Consider the following 24,942-nt stretch of genomic DNA (forward strand, 5'->3'; position numbering starts at 1 on the left):
ATAAAAAATATTATGTACTATTAATGTTTTATTTCCGATAAAATTTGAATATAATATATGTATAATATAATTAATAATAGCATAATAATAATCACAAAGTTTTGAACCAATATGTTCAACTAATTTGTTGGGGTTTTGCGTGGGCCCTTCAGAAGTCGGGGCCCAGGGCGCGCGCCCGGTGCGCTCGCCGTTAAATCCGCCTCTGAAAGGAGTTCACAAGAGAAAATACAAGAAACAGCACCGTATTTAGCAATCGCGTGAGCTTGAACCAATCACCTCGGCTACTTTTACTTTGACTAGTAGCGGCCACTGGTGATTTGAATTGGAAGTGCCAAAAATATATATACAGTATGTATTTATCTTCATTAGAATAATACTTTTCCAAAACACACCTTATCCTCTTATTCAAGAATCACGAATTTTCCCGAATATTTTATGCTACTGAAAATTAACTATACACAGTTTGAACTTCAAGGTTGTAAAATAGCTGATGTAATTGTAATATAATATAATGTATTTTTCGATGCTGTTTTTCTTATTGAAACTGTAAGAACTTGAGACGACCTTTTTGATCTTTCAGCGATTTTGTGGTCAGCAGTATTGCATTTTCTGAAATAATAAACAGTGACTCAATGTTAACTTTATGGTGTTTCACATGTTTGAAAGTACATACAATAGTTCAATTCCAGGCAACTCCTTGTGAAGGTAACGTCTGTCTTGCAGTTTGCAAGAAGACCATTGCATTAACTAGGTAATTTTTAAATCCTACTGATTGCTAACATACATGAAAGAATAAGACAATTATTTTAAATAGCTATTTATAGATATCCTAAATATCTGTATGTAATTGGTTGAAAATTCCTGCATTCATGTGCTTTACAATAATGCTAAGAACTGGGGGGAGGGGATCAATATATTCTTTCGAATTCTCTAGCATAAGGGACCAGTCGTTAATTTTGAATTGGAGAATATCATTCCCCCATATTATAACCGTAACCACACCTTATATATTGTAGGTATTTGTCATGCATCTATGTAAAATCTCTATCCTTCCACATTTTACACAATACAGAAAACTTAATTTTCAAAATTTATATATAACTATATTTAAATACATATTATACTTCTAAATATTACCAATATGTTGAAATATTCTATAAATATTTTCTGAAATAACGTATAAATCATAACACACCATAAAATTATCTGGGTAAGAGAAGTAGATGTATTTCATGCTTTACATTGGGTTTTTAAGATCATACTTCACAGGATCATTTCTGTAGTATGATTAGCGAGTTCGGACCCTGAAACTCGCAGCAAACTCAACCACGATGAAGAGTGGTGGGGTTTCCTCCTGAGCGTGACGAGGGCTCGAGGAACTGCTTTTGGCAGAGACTCGGACCGTGGATGACCGTTCTACCTTCCATTTATGGTTGGTGGAGGGAGGAAACTCGTTCTGAGTGGTTTTTTTTATTAAATTTAAAAGTAGCCAAACTTACAGAATATTCCAGCAGCAGAATTTTTAAAAATTTTATACACACTTAGTTGAAAAGCCCATTTTTTTTGTAACAATTAGGGGCACACGCCAACTTCCGGGTTAAGCCAGTTAATTTCCGCATAAGTTTACTAATAATATACACAAGTGTTCCTTGTTGTAAAATTATACAAACTGTATACATGAGAAAAAAAATTATTTATGTTTCACAGTTATTTTATGAAATAAAAAATAATTAAAATACTAAAGTTTATTTAATGATATATACGAAGTATATTTCATTTCTTAAATGTTAATAAGATCAAGTAGCTTTCCCTACTTGATCGTATTAACCTAACTTCGTATACAGTAGACTCGATTTTTTAGGATAGGAGCAAAAAAATACAGAAGTCCCGACTAACGTTCCAGGACTTCTCACGTAAGTCGAGTTTTACGTAAATGGGGAATGACTAATAAAATATTGCTGCTATATCCCTGATATGCCAAAAATATCCTCAGAAGAATAAAGAAAAATAGTTATATATTTTTAATTAATTCAATTAAAAACTTCATCTGGAGACAGCGGTGAAGTAGTCAGAGTGGCACGTAAGAAAAAAAAAAAGGATGGAAAAATGCATGTTATTGTACTGTATTTCGTAGTCCTGGTTATTATAGTTGACTTTATTGGTGCCGATCGCTTCACTTCTGGTATTCTGTCTTTCTCCTTTATTGTGTTCACTGTTGCCACTGACAAATATGAATTCCGCGTGATACTTGTTTGGCCATTTTTTCATACATCCTTATTATTTTAATTTTCTTCACAGATTTACTAGTACCGCTGTCACTTATTCTCTTAGTCGGTACCATGATAACAGTCAAAATTAAATTTTCTGGAAAGAACTTCACGGGGTTAAGGCGAAAACTCACTATTATCACTCCACCCGAGCTCACATTTTGCTAAAGCACATTTCTGGAGGTCACTACCATAAAACAATAAAAACAATTTGCACTTTCCGGGTTACTGGACTTTTCTGTTAGTGCAATTCATTATAAATGGGTAGGAAACTCGATCCTATTGCATTTTCGATAATACCGATAGCTGGAATTCTGTGGGTTTTTACGTTATTACTGTGAAATGTGTGTCATCTTCAGTCATATAAATAACGTTACGTAAGTCGGGGACTTACTGTATCGAAAAATGTCAGCGACCTACGTAAAATGTATGGCGATAGATAAAAAAAAAAACAACCGAAAACTTACCACGCACTACCCGCGTGTCCAATACTATGCTTCCCTTTATTTTTTACAATGTGGCGTATGGTTTTGTCACCAACATTGTAATGGTTCTTTAGAGATTTAATAGATGCACTGTTTTCAAATTTTTGAATAATTTCAAGTTTTTGTTTAATTTAAAGCACAACACTTGTGTTTTCCCATCATTTTTGCGATTTCTAAACAAAAAAAAAAAAAAAAAAAGTTACTATAAAAAAAAATCCGACGAAACAAAATTTGTTCTTTTGCGGTGCGACGGAACAAAATAATCGACGTGACGCACTAAAACAAACTAAAATTTGGTCTTTGTGTGTGTGTGTGTGTGTGTGTGTGTGAAGACAGGGAGGGTTGCAAGATAATAGGTACACTAATCTCCCAATGACGACCTATAAAGCCGCTTCTTGTCACTTATTTACGACTTGCAAAACATGTTTGTATCTATTCTAGTTATTACTTGAATTTTATGATTTCTGATTGATTTTTTTTTTTTTTTTTTTTTTTTTTTTAATTTTATTTGGAGTCTTTAAGCGTCCCGATTAATCCGATCCCGGTAAATCGAGAGTCTGCTTATTTCAATTAAATAAACTTCGTAATTTCAATTTTAATAAGATCAAGTAGTTTTCGCTACTTTATTGTATTAAAATTATATGAAGGTGGGGATACTGTCTTGTTCTTTCATATGATTTTACTACCAGTGAGGCTTAAAACCGATTAGTTAAGTTGTCTAATCAAGACTGCAAAACAAGTTTTGCCTTCACAACGGGTTGCCCTGGTATTGCATTATTTTCAAGCAAATAGCATTTAGGGACTTGTTGGCCCGACATCAGATAGCAGTTTTTTTTTTTTTTTTTTTTTAAGTAATGCAATATCATGGCAATTCGTTGTGAGGGCACAGTGTGTTCTACTGTGAGTGATAGAGCAGAATAAATCCTGCTGCACACATGAAGAGACACTGCAGACCCTCTCAAATTCATTGCTGAATAGAGGTTTCTGCATTAATGTTCTTTACAAGTTTTTTTTTTAATCTACTGTGAAGCTTTAAACTTTGTCCAGTGTTTAGGATGTCAGCTAAAGCCAGTGGCATAGCTACAATATTGGGGCTCTATGTAAAGACCACCAAAGGCTCCCATCCATTTCTATGTTATTAAATGAAATGCCAATATCTTACTCGTAAAAATATTATTTGAAATGTATATTTTAAATAATATTCAACAAAGCTAAACTATAAAAACTGTTCCAGTTGGTATCTAAAATTAATAAATTTAATAACCAGTAGCTTTGTAATGATGTCAATTTATAAATTGGGCTATTGTTAGCTTCCTTTTATTTACGTTTGATAAATTACTAATTAGTTCTTCAATGTCCATTTTGCCACCTTTTATGTTCAATAGCTACATAAAAGGTGACAGGCCTTCCTTTTCCCTAAGTCTTCGTGCAGAATTTGACGAAACGTCTCCTTATTCACATCCACCTCCTCAGCCATCATTCTGAGGGTCAAACGATGAACTTTTGCAACGCTGTTCTCATTTCGAGAGGTTGACGGACGCCCACGTCTTGGGGTCATCGCGAACATTCTCGCGTCCATCTTTAAACCGCTTATACATATGATTTCATCACCAAAAAGTTTTTAACATTTCGTAAGTTTCTGTTGCAGATTTTCCCACTTTAAAGCAAAAGTTAATATTCGTTTGTTTCTCTTTTGCAAAATCGTGACACGAAACTTTAATGTTACTGACGAAATTGATTGTTACTTGCAAGCAGCCATCTACTGGACAATCTTCGTACCATTATTTGTTGAAGAAAGTTTTAACTACAACATACCGCTTCAGTTTACTGTATTTTTAAACTCATTGAACATGACCGGAACAGTACCAGTCCAGGAAATTTATTGCAACACCTCATACGTTTTGTTCATCTCTTAGAAACTTTAAGGACTGACTAAGTGCGATTCCATGATGCTAATAATTTCTCCCCAACCCTGAGAAGCATTGCAATAAATTTTTAACCGCTGCTCCGATCCTTTCAATGACTTCTGGACCTTTGTACCCAAATTCATATCGACATAACAAATGTCCTCCCCCAAAAAACATCCAGTTACCTACCAGTTTCAAAGCTAACCATTTATCATTGTACAAATAAGGCTATGCTATAATCAGTGTGACATCCGAATAGACATCACATCAGCTTGATCATTTTAAAGGATTTGGAGCGTTGATTGGCATTTGTTTGAATATTTTTGTCAAATACAACTACAGTACTTGTATTAATAAAAAAGATAAAAGGTGTTTTAGTTTCTTCTACAATTTCTATAAGACAATTTAACTATATTTATACTTATTTAAAACTTTTGTAGTATAACAGTTGCAAATTAATTTTTAATCTGAAATTTAATTGATTTTAGCTGACCATTAAAATATTACATTTATTTCTATTTCTGATCAGTAAATTTTAATTTTTATTTAAATTCTAATACACACTACATTCTATAATGTAGTAGATATAGAAGAATTTAATTCTTATGTCATGCTAACCTATAAAGAACCCAGAATTAATATTAGAATGACTTAGTTAAGTAAATACGGTAATGCCCTTTATATCTAAGAGGGGATTCTCAAACTTTTTCGTTCCCTTACGCCTTGGCTTTCAGTAAACCTTCCGGTACCTCCCTTCCCATTCAATATCAAAGGAAATAAATTCTAAAGTTTACCATCCATATGCACATAAGAAAATAAACAACATTTTTTTAGTATTATAAACTTATTAAATTTTTATCAGAACACTGTCAAATATATAAGTAAGACCCTTGATTCTGTTTCTTGTCAACCGACAGATTTATTATTGGTACGTTTTTGGCATACTCACATGTCACGTTCAGCCTCCAGTTTGTTTTTTGCTTTAGATTTGATTGAGAACAGGACTGAGAACCACAGATAAGCTGTTATAAACGGAATTAAAGCATTGTAACCATGGATAGTAAAAATGGTATATACTTCTCCAAGGGTACACCAAAACTTTGCAACTTCATTGATTGGAAATCAATTCGTAGTTTCTAGTTATTGCGATAATCAATTAGCTCATATTTCATTGGTCGTTGTCGATTTTTTTTTTTAATTTGCTGATTTTTTCTAACTCAATACGAAAAGGGTTTCGTATCCATAACTCATTCATTTGGTCAGTAAAAATTATTCCTTCAACTGTCTCAAAATTTTCGGATGCGCTATAATACTTTCACGAAATTTCGGTTCTGATTGATATACTGGATCTGAAGTGATTTCATCAAAACATTGGTAATTTGCAAAGTTGCCAGACTCCACCCTTCTTCCCCAAAGAGTCAATTTTTCTTGAAATAATTTGACCTTTTCTTCGACTTCCAAGAGAATGATATCTGAAATCACAAAGTTCGAATCTTTGAAATGTGAAGCAAAAGTGAATTATTTTTCACATAAAAACATTTCAATTAAATTTCTAAGTTTAAAAATCGTTGCTAAAGCATTTCCTCTGGTTAGCCATCGTACGAAGCAGTACGTTGTGTTCTGATCCAACCTCTTCACACCAAGATTAGTGCTTTCGCTCTGATAAATTCACAACTTGAACAACATCCAAAACTGCTTTCAAATTATATGGAAGTGTCTTTGATGCTAAAGCATAGCGATGAAGGATGCAATGGCTATTAATTACATTTGAATTCACTTTTTGATGAGAAAACATCTTTGGCGGCACCTACTAAATTTCGGACTGAAGTGAAACCGATTTGTCACAGGTGTGAGCCCGGTACTTACTCTACCTCATCAACTTTAGTGACTGCATTAGCGTCATTGAGGAAGTGAAGTAATTTGCGTCATTTCCGTTTCACATTTTCGTCAAAGATATTTTCACATAAAACATCTTTCGTGCGTTCACTATAGTGGTGAACATAAAACGTCTTTCGTGCGCACCCAATGTAGCAGGAATACTATCAGTACAAATTGCTTCTACTAGTTCCCATTAAAGACCATTTGAATAAAAAAAAAATATCATTCATTATATCCATAATGTCCTTTGTTGTTTCTTTTAGGGCTTAACAAAAAATAAATCTATCTTTAATTTCATTCTGATGTATACATCGACCAAAAACAAGAAGCTATGCACAGTTGGAAACATCATATTGATTCATCCAATTGTAAATCAACTTTTGCAGGACTTTTCTTGATTTCCTCTGCTACATGTCTTTTGACAAGTCTCGAATCCGGTCATAAATTGTATTATTTGGTAATGGAATTTGTGCAATTTTCTGTTTTGTTTCTTTGCCACACATCAACTCAACCATGTCCATAGCACACAGCTTCATTAATGTCTCAGCAATTGTATGTGGTTTCTTTTCTTTGGCGACGTATATATGCAAATCGCACGGGCCGATTTGTATATATGCTACTTTTGGAAATGTAGTAATTTAATCCCTGTAATTGTTTGTATTATAATGAAGCATGGAAATCAAATCAATCTATATTGCTTACATTTTTCAAAAGCATAGTAAATCACTTTATTTTTTACATCGCAAATTTTAGTTACATTCAGTTAATAAATATTAATTTGTTAATTAATTAATTATTATTTTATTTATTTATTCATATTTTTTTTTTATTTGGGCGATGGTGGATAGTTTCTGGATCCTCGGATTATTCGTAAAGCTGATAGGGTTTATCATGTATCATATGTCGCTGGAAAACCATACCCCACCTCCGATTGGAGAAGCTTTCAAGAATTGTTCCAGTCTCTGAACTTGGCTATGTAAATATAGACCTCTCCAAGCGAGTGAAAAGTGGAGAAATCACTTTACTACTGGCACTGTGGATCTCGGGCCAAGTTAGTTCCTCAATTGTTTCCAGATGATGCTCCTAGGAGTCGGTCTTGGGACCTCTCCTATGGAACGCAGTGCTGGACCAGTGGTTGGTCAAAGATCACGAGCACACTCTCAAAATAACTTATGCCGACGATCTGGTTATTGGAGTGGAAGGACGGTCAAGGAGGATAATTGAATTGAATCCAGCCCATACTGGACGATCTATTGTCTTGGACACAAGTGAATAAACTAAAAATCTCTACCAGCAAGACAAATTTTATGATTTTCCGAACTCATTTGGCATACAATAGACATCCAAAAGTTCTAATAAACCACTCTCAAATTCCCTATGTCTCAAGCAACCAATATTTAGGTGTAACACTGCATGACAGATTATCATTCTTGCCGCAAGCATCAAAACTGTTAGAAAAAATCAGGAACTTCACTTACTCCGTGGTTAGAATCTCTAAAAAAGAATGGAGATTGACAATGAAAACCTTTTCATTATACTATAAGACAATATTCTTACCGATAGTGTCTTATGCTGCCAGTGTATAGTTAAGAAATGTTATCAAAGTGAAAATACATACCAAACTGATATCCTTACTTTGTAAAGATATCAGTTTGGTATCCTTACCTATCAAAAGTACAAAATAAGTACTTTTGTATTAAATAATAGTTCTCTTCCAGAATTATTTTTAGATAAAAGTTCATTTAAAAAAGAAGAGCCAGAATTCTGTCTACAAACGGCATTCCTCCTCGAAGTTTGGACGGAAACTGAACGCTTCAGTCCTATCTTATATTTTGCAAAAAAGCAGTCTATTGCTCCTATGCTTATCTCTTTGATAACACTCAGATCTTTAGACAAGATTACATATCTGTCACGCACTGTTCATCTCCTTCAGGCTAAACTGAGGCGACTCTTCTTTGCTGGTTATGCCACTCACTTCTTCGGTTTTATTCAAAATTTTAATATTGTCGTTTAGATTATGATGTAATTATTCAAAATTTAATAATTGTTGTAAATATAATTCATTCTACCGTGTGAATTAAATGTAAATAATGATGTATACCTTAGGGGCTCACATCTGGTGAGTATGGGCTTGGCACACCCAGGGGTTCTGAGCTGAATATCATCATTCTTCTCTTCTTGGTGATTCCCTTCTACTCTCTCTCTCTCTCTCTCTCTCTCTCTCTCTCTCTCTCTCTCTCTCTCTCTCTCATAATAGGGTAACTCAGAAATATTTTTTGGCTGGTGCAGTATGAGCCTCAAGCTTCCTGCACCATATGGCTACTACTAATAATAATATAGATACATATAATAAGTTATAGCTTTTATTGTATTTTGTTTTATTTATATAATATATTTAAAATTTATTTTTGGGTAATAATAAATAAAATTTATTTATTATTACACAAAAAAGGCTCCAGAAATAACCCTAACAACTACAGAGTGATAACACTGCTGTCAACTGCTGCAAAGCTATACTATAATATACTAAAGAATAAACTTAATAAATACAGTGAACAATTCTTAGAAGAAGAACAATGTGGGTTCAGAAAAGGGAGAAGCACAATAGATGCCATTTTCTCACTACAACAAATTTTGGAGAAAAGAAGAGAATTCAATCTACCAACATTTCTGCTGTTTATTGATTATGAAAAAGTATATGACAATGTAAACCGGAAAAAAATTTGGCAGATTGTACTTGAAGAAAATATCCCAACCCAACTCCGGAAAGCGATTCAAAGCCTATATAAAAACTCAAAAGTCTGTATAAAATATTCTAATGGCCAACTATCAGACACAATTAACACCAATAAAGGAGTGAAACAAGGATGTGGACTATCACCAAATTTATTTAATATCTACATCAATAAAATTCTTAAAGAATGGAAACAAACAATTAACAACGGAATACAGTTGAACAGCAGGAATAAAATCCAAACTATATTATATGCTGATGATCATTGATAATTGCAAATGAACTTAATAAAATAGGTAAAAAGTACGAGATGAAAATCTCCACCTCAAAAACAAAAATCAATGGGATTATGTGGAAAAAAACATACAAAGAATTAAAATTGTTATTGATGATAAAATAATAGAACAAATATCTGACTTCACCTATTTGGGAAATTTAATATCAAATGAAGGAAAAGACATCCACACTAAACTACAAAAATATAATAAAATGAATGGAACGATTAAACGCCACAAATGACAACTGAAACAAAACTACGACTGCACAACATCACTTCAAAACCAGCCCTCTTCTACAGCTGTGAGACTTGGGTCATAAAGAAGAAATATGCACACAAACTAGAAGCAGCACAAATGAGATTTTTAAGACCATTATTAGGCTTTACAAGACTAGACCACCAAAGAAATTTAGATATCCGCGAGAAATTAAAAGTAGATAACGTAGTAAATGACATAAAACGGTATCAGAAAAAACGGATCAGCCACATAGAAAGAATGAACCCAGACCGGATCCCAAAATTAGCCTTTAACTGTATTTTTATACAGTTTACTGTACTTTAACTGTATTAACTATAAACCTACAGGCAAGAGGGATGTTGGTCGACCAAGACAACGATGGCAAGATCAAGACCACCTCCAAGAGCTACAACGGAACAGGTCTTAAAAGACCTAAGCAGGACCAAGTTCATGATGATCTTTGGGTAATAACAAATTTTAGTGAATGAAATTAAGCAAATGTACTTCGGTTTTGGTGGGGCGTTTTAAGGAAGTGCCTAACATATCTATTTCGCAATTCACTGCACTGAAACAGGCACAAGTTAAAACTGGATGTTTCGTTTACTTAAGGATAGATGGCGCTAATACAAATATGCATATTGTGAAGAAAATAATACAAAAAAATGATATTTCAGGTTATACTTTAAATAATAAGTAATTTAGAGCACAATATTCCTAAAATTAAATAAAACTTTAAAATAATTTACAGATACCTTTGCAGTTCTGTAAAGAATAGAAATAATCGTAAAACACCGTTTAAAAAATTGTATGTTGTCATATTATATAATATTGTTAATTGGCTCGGGTGTTCATCGTTTGTATAGTACTTTTCTGGTAGGGGAAGTGAGTGAATCTCTTCCTGCGTTTGCTAAAGTTTCAGCAGAATGTGTTTTTATTCACCACCAACAAAGTGTGAATTGGGATGGTTCGCGAAAACTGGGGAAAACATAAATATCAGCAAATTGAGAAAGTTGGTTTTTGATCTCTCGTCTTCAAAACATGGAGCGAACGTGGTGTAACCTGCGTAAATTGAGTGCGTCATTCTGGTTATAATTGATGAAGTGTTATAGGTTATGGGTGGACAATTTTTGTAAATATTGGGCCAGGTAAAAAGTGTGTGGTACACACCTGCCATTTTTTTTTTTTTTTTTTTTAGCTTTCCACGATTTTTAGGAGGATTAAAACGGTGAATAATGAAAAAAAATGTCATAAACAGTTTTATGATACTTATTGTAGTATTTATACATACACGTACATATAATTTTATTAATAAGAAAAACGAAATACAAATTTAAGATAGAATTAGAAAAATACAATTATAGTAACAAAATACAAATACAATTCCAGTAACAAAAACTGCAATATTTTATTTTCATAATATTTATTGAGAGATCTCACAGTGTTTTTTTTTTTTTTTTTTAAATAAACCCCAAACACGAGAGGCATTAGAACCTATAGTACTTAGTACAGTGCTTGAGTTGGAGGTTGCTAAGAAGATATTTGTTGACATTGGACTTCTGTAGACTAATTTTCAGGAAATACATATGAAGGAAGGTTGTTGTTCCAGAAAACGGCAGTTGAATGAATGAAAAGTTGGTTCTGTGAGTTTGAAGTTGGACAGTAAATGGATGTTGGCTGCTGGCGGCACGGGTTCGGACTGTTTTGAAAGAGGGAGCGAGAATAATAGAAACCAATTCAGAAGAACAGTACCCATGGAAATATCTGTAGAAGAGGCATGCAGCAGAAACAGTACATCTATGAGACAGCGAGTGGAGAGACTCTGTTAGAGATGAATCATTAATTAACCTAACTGCCCTCTTCTGAACAGAATCAAGAAGCCTGAGAGAGGTTTTGGGGGCACCACCGCAGATGTGGAAACAATATTCCATGGCAGGGCGGATTTGCGATTTGTAAAGAGTGAACAGCTGTCTGGAAGAAAAGTAACGCCAAGAGCGAAAGAGAAAACAAAGTTTTTTTTTTTTTTTTTGATGCAGAAGAAGCAATATTTGAAATGTGCTTGTGCCAAGAGAGATTAGAAGTCAGGGTAATCCCCAAAAGAGATATATCATTTTGCCTAGAAATCGGAGTGTCACCAAAGAAAACCATAGGAGCAGAAGAATCCTTTTTTGCGAGATATAAGACAAGACTGAGTTTTAGAATGATTGAAATCAACTAAGTTGTCTTTGCCCCACTGGAGGATTACTTGGAGATCGGCATTTAAGGAATTGGTAGCAGATTTTCGAGAAGTTGAAGCTGATTGAGCAGGGCAAGGTTTCTCAAAATGGAAAGTTGAATTCAATGTGCTATCATCGGCAAAACTATGGATAGGATTTCTAGTCAATGGAAGAAGGTCATTAATATACAAGAAGAAAAGAGTGGGAGAAAGAACTGAACCTTGGGGGACACCAGCATTAGTGGAGAAGTTAGAAGACAGAGAGCCATCTACAATCACCCTCAGTGAACGATCAGAGAGAAAACTGGATAACCAATTACTAAAAACAGTTGGCAAACCATAAGATGGAAGCTTGTTTAGAAGACCTTAATGCCAAACACGATCGAAAGCCTTTGAGATGTCAAGAGCAACTACTTGTGTTTCACCGAACCTTTCCATTGAATTAGTCCATAAACGGGTAACAATATCACCAGTGGATCGACACTGACGGAATCCATACTGGCGATTGTTGATCAGACTGAAGGTTTCTAGGTAGTTTAAGAGTTGGCGGTTAATTGATTTCTCCATTACTTTAGAAAGAGTAGAAGTAATTGCAATTGGACGATAATTGGATGGGAGGGATTTATCACCCTTTATAGGAACTGGCTAGATATGAGCAAATGTTCAAGCAGAAGGAAAACACCTTTGGAAAAAGAAAGTGAAAAAAAGGCGGCAAAGAACAGGAGTAAGTTCAGGAGCACAGGTTTTAAGAACAAGTGGAGAAATACCATCAAGACCTGGAGCTTTCTTGGCATCAAGATTAGTCAAAATCCTTCTGACATCCTTTTGACGGAAGACCACAGGAGGCATTGAATGGAGCGTGTTGGGAATGGTGGGAGGTATTTTACCAAGATCATTAATACATGATTTGGAAGAAAAATGGGATGCTAGCATGTCAGCTTTATCCTTGGCTGAAGTGACAACAGAACCATCTGGTTTGGACAGAGGTGGGAGCAGAGATGGGCAAAAGTTGCGCCCAATAGCTTTGGCAAGAGACCAGAATGCTCGGCTACGATTAGGGCAAGAAGCAAGTTTTCTACTCTTAGCCTGTTGAAAATCTAGTTTGGACTGATTAATAACTGCTTTACAATTGTTGCGAGCTTTTTTGTAGGCAGAAAATGAAACTGAAGAATTGGAAACAAACCAAGTACGATATCCAACATTCATCTCTTGAACAGCCTTAGCACATTTATTGGAAAACCAAGGTTTAGGTAAAGGACAAGATTTTAAAGTGGAGAGCGGCCTAAAGGATTCCATTCCTACAAGAATAATTTCAGTGACATGATCTGAGCAAATGTTGACAGAAGTTTTGAAACAGTGATCCGACCAGGGAAAAGAAGAAAAGAAATCTCACAGGTCATCCCATTTTGTATTCTTGAATGCGAAATAGTACGAGGTTGGGAATAGCATGAGATAACAGCTCCATTGGAGAAGAGACAATCACCAAGTTGTGATCTGAGGGCCTAAAGGGCCTCTTACTTCGACTGTGTACTTAGAAGGGTTGTTTGTGAGAAAAAGATCAAGCTTTTTGGCTGTATGGTTACGATTGTCCGGTATTCTTGTAGGTAAATGAACAATCTGTGCTAGGTCATTAGTAATTGCAAAAGCCTCAGCATCTCGACCTGCTGGGTCGGTGTGACTAGAAAACGGAAGCCAGCTGGAGTTTTGAACATTAAAGTCACCAAGGAAAATTACCTCACTGTTAGGAAAGTTGGACTGGAGAAAGTCAAGTTGCAAAGAGAGGAAGTCAAAGAGCTCCAAGTGATTAGTGGAGTTGGGAGAACGGTAGAGACAACAGATGAATTTGACACAATGAGGTAGAGAGATTTTAAGCCAGAGAAGATCAAAGAGAGGAGATTCCAAATTGCCAAGTCTCTTACAGGGAATATCGGTACGGACATATGCACAAGCACCACCTTTGAGGCGAAAGGATTCGTACAGCGAATAATTTGGGCAACTGAGATGAGCAGTAGTTGAATCACCCGATAACTGAGATTCAGTCAGAAAAAGTACATGGGGTTTGGCAGACTGCAATTGGAAATGGACATTGTTGAGATTAGAATTGAGACCACGTATATTTGTAAAATGAATTAAGAAGTTTTTGGGAGGGAGGTTTAGATCTTTTCGCAGATAAGCTTAAGATAAGTTTGATAATTTATCAGCGAATCGATATTTGTGGTAGCAGTGCGCAGAGTATTTTCTAAATTTACTCAGACATTCCATTAATTCAAAAATGTATATAATAAACGGCGGGTTGTTTATTATGTATATTTTGAAAACGATAGCGAGCCGGAGATTGTCCACCCCTAGGTTATAGCAATGATTTTTTATTGGATATGTTTAGTTATTGTTAACTGAACATAGCAAACTATCGTACCCCACAGTTGGCTCTGTGGTTGTACGATAATTTCCTATTCTATTACCATACTGACTAGGTATAGCGGTTCGCAATAAAACCCGTACTAGTAGTCTCAGTGGCAGCTTTGGAGGTCAAAGTCAGTGAACTTCCCAAAACATTCCCATTGTTCACTGGGTCATTAAGTCAATATTCTTACCCTGTCTAGATTCTTACCCTGTCTAGCATACTATTCTCCTATGCCTGTCGGCATCCTGCTTGGCAGGGCAGGGCAGGGCAGGGCGATCACACAATAACAAACTAATTTCAGTTCTCCGGTATGATTAATATAAAACAAGACAGAAGCGGTGTTCCCTTTCGTTCTATTTTTAATACGTCGGATGGAATAAACTTTTTTTTTTTTGTCGAATAAGGTTTTCATTAAAAAACAAAAAATATAAAATTTTGCAACCACAACAAGAGGATAGTGAATGGCCCATGATATTTTTATATTGAATTTTATTGAAGCCTTATATATATATATATATATATATATATATATATATATATATATATATATATATAATATTAAGGATAATATAAAGAACCATTAGAATAAGCAAATCAATCCAATAATAATACCATCAGGGACCTAAGAAAACGCAAAAAAAAAAAAAAAAAAATTATTATCGCTTTTTACCGACAATCTAGATGACTTCAACTGGGGCCAACCACCCAGAATGAAGGCAAAAAACGACAAGAGGTTCTCTGTTTCTGTGATGATCAATATATGCTAAGTAATTTAAATATAAACCAGAATAGGCCGAATGTAAATCGAAAGATGATAATAAAAGTTAAGAAAATTTAGAAATATTAGAATCAAAGGTAAGAAATATAAGTAAAATATAAATGTAAGCATATATTAATCATCGTTGACCCGACAGAGAACGTAATTTAAGGATTAAAACAAGATTAAATATATAATACATACTACATATTGACCGTATCTAGGACATAATGTAGTAGTCGTCAAAATAATATGTGGTGCCCCCTATGTGATGGATACAGTAAAAATAAATAATTTAATTAACGCATAGAGAAACATGCAGATAGTAAGAAGAAAAACTAAAGGAGTAGGAATAATAGAACCTGAACTCCACAAAGGCGAAAAATAGTGGTATAGATAAGAAATAGTTTCTCCTACGTCCTCGGATTGCCCTAATAATTTCGGAGAAATAAAATTAAAGAGTGTAGGACAGTTTAAAGACATTACAAGATATAAGTTGTGGCTCGGGTATGCCCGGGATCGCAAACCCGTTCCTATAGTAGGACCCTGAGCTGAATTTGCATGTTATCTCAGCGTGATTTTTTTTTTTTTTTTTTTTTTTTTTGCGTTTTCTTAGGTCCCTGATGGTATTATTATTGGATTGATTTGCTTATTCTAATGGTTCATTATATTATCCTTAATATTATAGACATTATGGGTGTATTGCATGATTGCTTGCAACTGCATTGACTCATAAATATTATTTACATATTAGTTACATTTATTGTCGTTTTAACTTTCTTTACTTTTTTATCAATAATTATATATATATATATATATATATATATATATATAGGTTAAAAAAATTAAATAAGCAATAAAAATAAAATTTAAAAGATTCAAAATTCTAATAAATATTGTTGGATTTTATTGATATTATAGAAAGTTAGGAATACTCTCGTTTTTTTTTTTTTTTCTTCTGCTAAGTGTTGCATGAACAAACTTTGCCTGCACAAAGAGTTGCCTTGATATTGCACTACTTGGAAACAAATTGGATTTCCTGAAGATTAACTGGCAGATTTTAAAGTGAAATACTGTGTTAGGTAACCCCCACAAATTCTGCACAGTGATTGAAGAGTCTCTCTGCAATCATACTAGGCATAAAATAATCATTTTATTGGCAAACAATTCTGCACAGTATTTACTATTTTTAGAATGTTCTGTCCACTGTTATCTTGACTCAGAAACTACAAAATATTGGTGAATTAAAAGCAGCAATAATTATATAAAATATTTGCGATTTTTTTTTTTTTACCATCATTGGCCTATTATGTTTGTAATTCATTAAAATGATAAACGGAAAACCTAGTACTGTAGTAGCATTTTTCAGGTAACGGCCCAAAAATGTACAAATGTGGGAAAGGTTAAATTTCGGTCAGTTTTCGCTTTTTCTCTTTAATCCTCTAAGTATAACAGAGTTTTAACACATTGTTTTTTATTAAAAGTGCAGTATAATTCACAGTTTTCCATTTTAAAACCACCATTTAATACCAAATAACTTAAAACCAAAACCATTTAATACAAAATAACCAACAAGATCTGAAATAGGCTGCCATAATTTTTTATGAATACTCGGATACATACGAGGGGGCTCCCTGTACTGGGTTTTTCCGTTTACCATTTTAATGAATTACAAACATAATTGGCCAATGGCGTCGGACCTTCAATGAAACTTGTTACAAAATAAAATACAGCTTTAAAGTCAATCTTCGCTTTCCCATAAAATAATATAACTAGAACCCCTTTCGATATTCCTGTCCTAACAATTCTTCCTATTCTTATATATTCTTACATCACGATGATCAGAAGTAGATAATTAGAAGCGAATTTTGCACTCTGAAAATTCAAAGTAGAAATTTTGCAGATACAGAGAAAAATACAGGATTATATTCATTATACACAAAAAAAAATAATAAATCAAACTATGAAGTAAATTCGGCATTTGTTACGAATTTTGGTTAATCTATAAATGTTTGCTATCTTGTTATGTATCTATCAATCACTAACAGAAACTGCCTGTGATTGATTGATGCATCAATATGTTTGTTTGTAAACAGTATAGTAAAAAAAAAAAAAAATTACTTTTATTGTATTTATTTATTTTAAGAAGAAATGAATAAAAACAATAAACTTCATAAATAAATACAATAAGTATCAGTATATAAGTATCAAATACAATAAGTATCAGTATATAAGTATCAAATACAATAAGTATCAGTATATAAGTATCAAATACAATAAGTATCACAAATAAATACCTTATGCCTAAACACAACAGGAACTGTAAAATCTGAAAATTTCGTTTCTAAATAGAAATAATATTGGCGATTTTACCACCTTCTCATTGCATAAGATAATATTGCTGCATTTTGTGTTTTCTGTAATAAATAAATATTCAACGATACAAAGTAAATTTACAACGATACAAAGTAAATTTACAACGATACGAAATCAAAAAACAACTTCATCTTGGAAAAATGGACCATCATTTAGTATTTTAGGGTGATATCAGTATGATAGATAACCAAAAGCTGGGTATCAAAATTGGGATCACAGCAAACGACCAGTATATTAAATTGATGCCGTTTATGCAAATATTTCTAAATAAATACAAATATTTATTAAAAATAGTAATTAAAATATATTTATATAAAATATTTATTAAGGATAATTAGAAACTATATGAAAATTATTAATTATTTTTATATATTTTAATACCCCATTATTTTTATTATAATAATTTATTATTTGTGTGATTGCGAGATATTAAAAATGTCTATTAAGATTTCTAAATGAAAATTCGTTATGAGCTTTGCTGGTATTTTGTTTTTCAATTACCTACTTAAAAAAGGGCATAAGGAATTATATATCCTTCCACGAAACGTTGTTCGAAAAGGGAGGATGAAAAATTTGAATGGCATCAACATTCGTTCATTCAGTTTGTTGATTTACTGATAAAACGAGGCATAACAGATTGGATCTATTCCCCATGTCCTTGAATCAATTATAAAATACATCAATATATTATAATTGTAATATTAATTTGATATATCAATATAATATGTGATCCTTACATCAATTGTATAATTTTTCACTTTTTTTATGAAAAGATGTTCTTGTTCCCTGGGGAGGGGGAGGGAGCCAATCTCTGCTACTAATTGAGGCTAGGGATATCATAAATTATACATTCATAGAGAATGTGTGCCCAGTTTTCACTCTCGCCACAGGTACAGTTTGGGTCACCAGTCAGCCCGAAGTAAGTAAATTTTGCCTATAGGAAGCCCGTGACCTGTTAATATAAAAGTTGTGAAGAGTCCAAGGGCGTACCAATTTGGTGGCTTTTTACTAACCATTACCACCTGTGGCAGAAAACCTTTTGGTAACAAGACCTCTGGTTTCCTGCTCCCAATTTGAATGCCATTGCTCATGGAGCTATGTGGCTATTCTTTTCATCTTTATCTTCGCCTACAGTTAACGCAAGGTCTTTATTTTGAAGGGACCCTCACAGAGATAGCATTTTTTTTTTCTTGGAAACTACATGCAATCGACATAAATCGTCCCTTTTTTTTCTACGCTTACTTCCCATTAATTCTTTGGTTAAAAAATTGAATTTTTTAAAAATTCAATTTTGTTTGGTTAAAAAATTGAATTTTTTAACCAAACTTTTTCATTAAATTTAATTTTTTAATAAATTTCATTTTCAGCTAATACCGTGTCTTTACCTATATTGGTATGCATTTGACCTACCAGAGCCCTCCTATTCAACGATAACGGACACCCCCTTTCTCCTATTAGTCTATAAAATCGAGCGTCTAAAATCGTACTATAAAAAAGACGAGACTAAAACTTCGGACCAAGATATGGCCCTTCCTCCAAGGAATCCATTCAAAGTATAGTTTTCAAAAGCAACTAATGCTCCATAGTTTCACCAGATCCCTTAGTAATCAATGGGAACTGACAACACAATCCTAGCCAAGACAACAGCAAAAATAAACCTATAAGTACCTTGGTTACCTTCAAGGAACGTGATAGTAACCAAGAAACTTAAAGAGTGAATAAGTGGATATGGCGACATAGTTATGTATACAGCCTCACTATCCTTTTCGGGAAATATTTTTCTACGCTGAACAATACAGGACCCAACCCTTTCCAATAATATTATCAGAGAAACTATGTATGGTTTATACTTCCTCTCACTTCCGGTGACCCCTAACATGTACTTACAAATTAAATTTAGGAAGAGAAGTTCCCTTCCGGTCGAAACATTCATCATAACGAACAAGGATAACATACACCTACTTACTTTTGGATAAAAAGTATCAAAGAAATATATAGAAATAGTTTTATGGTGTTTCAAAAATATTTAAATAAATTACGATTATTTTGAAAAATTGTAAAAATGAACAGAAAATTTCGAATAATTTTTAGTTTTCAAATATTTTATAAAGATTTATTAGATTTTTTGTTTTTTTTTAATACGCTATATCTGAATTTTAAGTTCGCTATCGGAGGTTTCTTACATGCTTGTTCTTGCTAAGTTTTGAAACCAAAGGAAAACTGTTTAAATTTTGGTTGAAAAATAATTAGATATACGTTTTAATTGTATAACTTCATAAATCCGATATGTTTGAGACATTGACACATGTCGGATTTTTAAAAATTCCGTCTTCTAAAAATTATACACGTAGCCAAAATTTTGGATGTAATTGCTGTTTTGTACGAATTCTACACTCGGCAACCTGAAATAATCCGATAACATAATTTAATGCTATCACGTGATCCAGACAATTTTCATTTAACCGACATGAATTCGGAAAGAGCTTTCCACTGCATAATAAAAATAATTATGCTTTTTGATAACTAAGTTATCTATAAATATTGTTGGAAATCATATTTAAATATTTATATTAGAAAATGAAATGGCTTTGATGCCTAACCTTCACAGATTGATGGCAGCCAGCATTAACCCAAAATGCGAACCCTTGCTGCTAGGTTGATCCGGTGAGTAGCATGCCTGTCTAAGAAATAAAGGGTTCGCATTCGAATCTTGCCTGGTAGGGTGTTACTTTATCCACTATTTTTTTTTAAATTTAAGGTAGTATGAATCAGAGCTGTAATACTCAATACGTTCTACGTTGATATTAACATTTGTAAAATAATAAGAGGAGTTTATCTCAATATAGTACGTAGAACACTTCCGTACGATACTCTCCAGAAATTAAAACGAAAAAATCGAAAACTTACATTAGAGTAAAAAATAAACAATTAAAAACCAATTTAAACCAATTTAACACAATTAAAAATTAAAAAGAATCTAACGAAAATATTCAAAACGATTTTCCTTCCTGAAGCTGCAACGCTTTTCGACATACTGTCGAAAAGCGTTGTCAGCTTCAGGAAGGAAAATCGAAATCAGCTTCAAGAAGAAAAGCGAAACAGTATGCTGTAGGGTCTGAAGCACAGGCCTCAGAAATAAAAAAACAGACACGTTAATAAATTGCAAACATTATCGGATAGGTCAAGACACGTTCATGCGAATTCTAACACATTGTCGCGGGCTTGCGACCAAGTACATACGAGTTGGGTGACAACCCCCCCCCCAAAAAAAAAAAAAAACACACAACGTACTACCACAGAATACGTCAGCTAGGTCACGAACACCCCCTCATCCAGTATTCAACGAACCGACATATCAACAGGTTACAAATCTTTCCTCGTGTACGCTATCACAGGACCAGATTTCACTTTTATCCAAAGGACTAAATTATAATTTACTACCTCGAAAACTACCTAAAAAACAATGCGTAATTGATATTGAATTTGGACTTCGTAATGTTCCACAAAAAGATTTATTTATTCAACAAGTTAACCAAGTAGGAATAACATAAAAGAAACGCGACTTCCTAAATTGAATACACATGACAGTTCAGCTTTACGAGAACTTCGGCGAAATAAGGACATTATTATACAGAGGGCAGATAAAGGAGATACAGTGGTAATACTAGATAAACCTGATTATATTAATAAGTTAGATTCAGTCGTTTCAGATACCTCCACTTATCTTGAAGTAGACCCGGCACTGTTTACCAATTTGGTCAATCAATACAATAAAACGTTAACCACGTATCGAAAAAACGACTACTGTACATTACTATGGCCCAGTTAAAGGAATTGAAGGCCAGAACATACAATATTCCTGCACTTTTCGGTCAGGTAAAATTACACAAGACTGGATTTCCTATTCGACCTATTGTTTCCTACAGGAACTCGGCATTTTCATCCTTAGCCACACATGTATATAGCATTATAAAACCCTTTAGACAGGTAATACAATTTGGGATTAAGAACTACGATACATTATTTAATAATCTTAAAGACTGTAGACTTGGCGACAAATACAATTTATTCTCACTAGATGTTACCTCGTTATATACGAATGTAAACGTTGAATACACATTAGATATTATTTGGGATATGTTAAATAAAAACTCGATACCGATTAACTATACGAAGCTACCTATTAAGGAAATTTTTCACTTGATTAAACTGTTAGTTGAGGACAACTATATCACCTTTCGAGACAAGGTGTACAAACAAATTTTTGGATTGCCAATGGGTTTGAGCCTGAGCGGCTTAATGTCAGAGATCTATCTCTCAACGATTGAGCATATACATTTGACACATACTATGGGAGGTATTTAGACGATGTTCTAGTTATTACCGATAGTAGTACTATCCAAGACATTTTACATTCGTTTAATAATATTCATTCTAGACTCAAATTTACATTGGAAAGGGAGGATACGGATACAAAATCATTAAACTTTCTAAATTTCACGATTACCCGGGACTCGAATAAAATACAATTTAGCATCTATCGAAAACCTACAAACACCGGTATGCTTCTACATTATAATAGCTATCACCCGTTCACCTACAAAAGATCGATTATCTTTAATCAATTTCTAAATGCCTATAAATATTCAACGACGGAATCTGCTTTGGGGTCAGAAATACAATTATTAACTAGCAGGTTCTTAAACAGGGGTTATTCCATTGCCACATTAAACCGAATTAGGGTACAGGCTAAGGATAGGATACAAAATACTACACCAACCAAAAATGAAAAAATGAAATCCTTAAAAAAATGAAATACGTACTAATGTATTCGAACTTCTTTTGAATAAACTTTTGGCGATATCATCAATTGAAAAAGTAGGGCAATACTGGGGCAACTTGTGGTAAAGTGAAGTTCGTTGTACTGAGAGCATTCCACCAAGAAAATTCATTTTTTTGCCCAGTAATACGAGTTTCCCTGGTATTGCACTACTTTCAAATAGATGCGTCATGGGCTACTTTATGGCCGATCCAGAATCTATAAAAAATAAAAAAACAATACAGTTTATAAAATAAATTGAATATTGTTTCACGAATGGATGTTCGTCCGCACATAATCGATATCATGAGACATCGAATCCGTGACCCTAATTAACCTTTCCTAAAAGGCTATAATTGTGAGTCAGTAAATAAGGTTCTCGTTTCTTTGAAACCCAAGTAATTTTTGCAAATAAAATTGTAATTTAAACAGTATGTTTGTGCTTTCCAAATTTTTTGCAGCCGAAACGCTGTGCACGTGCTAAAAATCACTCGAGACTTCACCAGAATTCTAAGTTATTTGATACCCCACCCTTTTCTGTCTTATCTTTAATATGATGGCAAATGCAACAGCATTCAGCTTCCTTTGTTTGGGGCCAGAAATATGTAAACAAGTTAAGAGAAAAGGAAGGGAAGATTTGCAGTACTAAGCACAAGTTTAATTAGGGCTGTTTGAAATCCATTAAGTATCGCACACACGGGAAATACGGACACAATACAAAAAAGTAGTCGCCTGTGTAATTTTCAATTCATAATGTGAAATTTCTCCTTTATTACGAATCACTTCATGAATTCTTCTTTGGTAAGGATTCAATTAGACCCCTTCAATAGTTTATATCACTATTAGGCCATTTTGAAAAACAATTGAGCCTGAAAGTCATTCAGGTTTCATTGATGCTGCTGTGTTTACACTCTCCATTTAAGATAGTCCCATACGGATTTAACTCCGGTGACTGGGCTGGCCAATTTAAATGCCCTACCATCTCTCGTGCCAGTTTAAAATAGTAAAAACCCTGTGAACCGGACCAACCAGGAGTAAAGAAGTATCGAGATCATGAGAGGCCCTCAACTGTTCAGCAAAAGGCACACCCTGCTTATCGAGAATATTTGTATGGCTAACTGAAGTATCCAGGTTGGTATTTCAAGTAGGAGATCCAATTTATAACAGTTAAAACATCCCCAAAGAATCACTGTTCCCCCAAATGCTTGTACGACACTTTGCACACATTCTGGATGAAATGCTTCATTGCTTCAACTCGGGAATTATAATTTTAATCAATTTCATCAATATATGCAATGAAAGTAAATCGGACTGAAAAGAATACTGAAAATGCTAAAAGTTGGCAAAGTTCTTTGGGACGCGACGATGTCCAAAGAGTATCATGTCGTGTCCCAAAGGGTGTAGACAAACTGTGGAAGACTTTGATCGATTTGTTGGCCATCCCTAGCGTAACTTCGTAGATTTATAATAGAAGGCGAGCCTGTTGTTTGTGTGTTACTGTAATTTTATCTTTATGCGAAACAATTGAAGAACCCAGATTTTATTAAAGCTTTTCAGAATTATAAAATAGCTAATGTTATTTAGCCTTATTGAAATTACGTGAAATTAGGACAGACTTTTTCAGATGTGTTTGTGGTCACTGGGATTTCATTGTCCATAGCAGAAGACTGTCACATGGTGAAGTATTATCGGGACTAATATTTACCGCTCTGCTTGTTCCTCTGATTCATCGGAGAGATGATTTAATTTGCTATACAGATGATATGTAGCTAATTACTCGTATAGGCTCTATTGATGACATAACTCTTATCACAGCCAGTCTGTTAGACAAATTAAATATTGTTCAAGCATATTTAAGCCAATTTGGCTACGTTTAAACTCTACGAAATCAGCAAAAATGATCTTTTTCTTGAAACCAGTACCGTCCGTCATTCAATTTTTGAAAATGCCACTCGGATTCTCAATGTGTTCACTCCAACTGACCTTGGAGTGGTATTTGACCTCAAGTTGACGTTTCATAATCATCTAGATGCTCTTCAAAATGACTAAACTTAGATGGCAAGCTAAGCAAAACTCCTTGACATAGACTTCGTCTATGTCAGGGAGTTTTGCTTAGCTTGCCATCTAAGTTTAGTACTTCCTCGTGATGCCATCTAAGTTTAGTACTCGTGATGCCAAGTCTATGTCAGGGATTTTAGCATCACGAGGAAGTACATCACTACAGTTGTCCACTCAGCAGTCCTATTTGCAGCAGAAACGTGAGCTTCGTCATCCCCCCACAACACTCAATCAAATTTAACCCCAGGGGCTGACATCTGGTGAGTATGGGCTTGGCACACCCAGGGTCCTGAGCTGGATATCATCATTCTTCTCTTTCTTGATGATTCCTTTTTACTCTCTCTCTCTCTCTCTCTCTCTCTCTCTCTCTCTCTCTCTCTCTCTCAGGGTAACTCGGGGAATTTTTTTTTTTGCTGGTTCAACATAAGCTTCAGGCTTCCTTGAACCATATGGCTAATAATAATAACAATAATAATAATTGCACGCTTCAGAATACTGGCTGCTCAGATGGACAACTCAAAAGCATGGTG

At 34.0% G+C, this 24,942-nt stretch overlaps 1 non-coding gene across 1 annotated transcript; it reads left to right on the forward strand.

Moving 5' to 3' along the window:
- The first annotated feature begins 1,252 nt into the window (after nt 1-1,252).
- LOC150082264 (small nucleolar RNA U3) lies at nt 1,253-1,465 on the forward strand. The gene has a single exon (XR_016547337.1). It is a non-coding gene; the product is annotated as a small nucleolar RNA U3 (small nucleolar RNA).
- Nucleotides 1,466-24,942: the final 23,477 nt, after the last annotated feature.

This window comes from Mastigoproctus giganteus, chromosome 8, assembly GCF_048544385.1.
Source record: "Mastigoproctus giganteus isolate SK-2022 chromosome 8, ASM4854438v1, whole genome shotgun sequence".
NCBI classification, from domain to species: Eukaryota; Metazoa; Arthropoda; class Arachnida; order Uropygi; family Thelyphonidae; genus Mastigoproctus; species Mastigoproctus giganteus.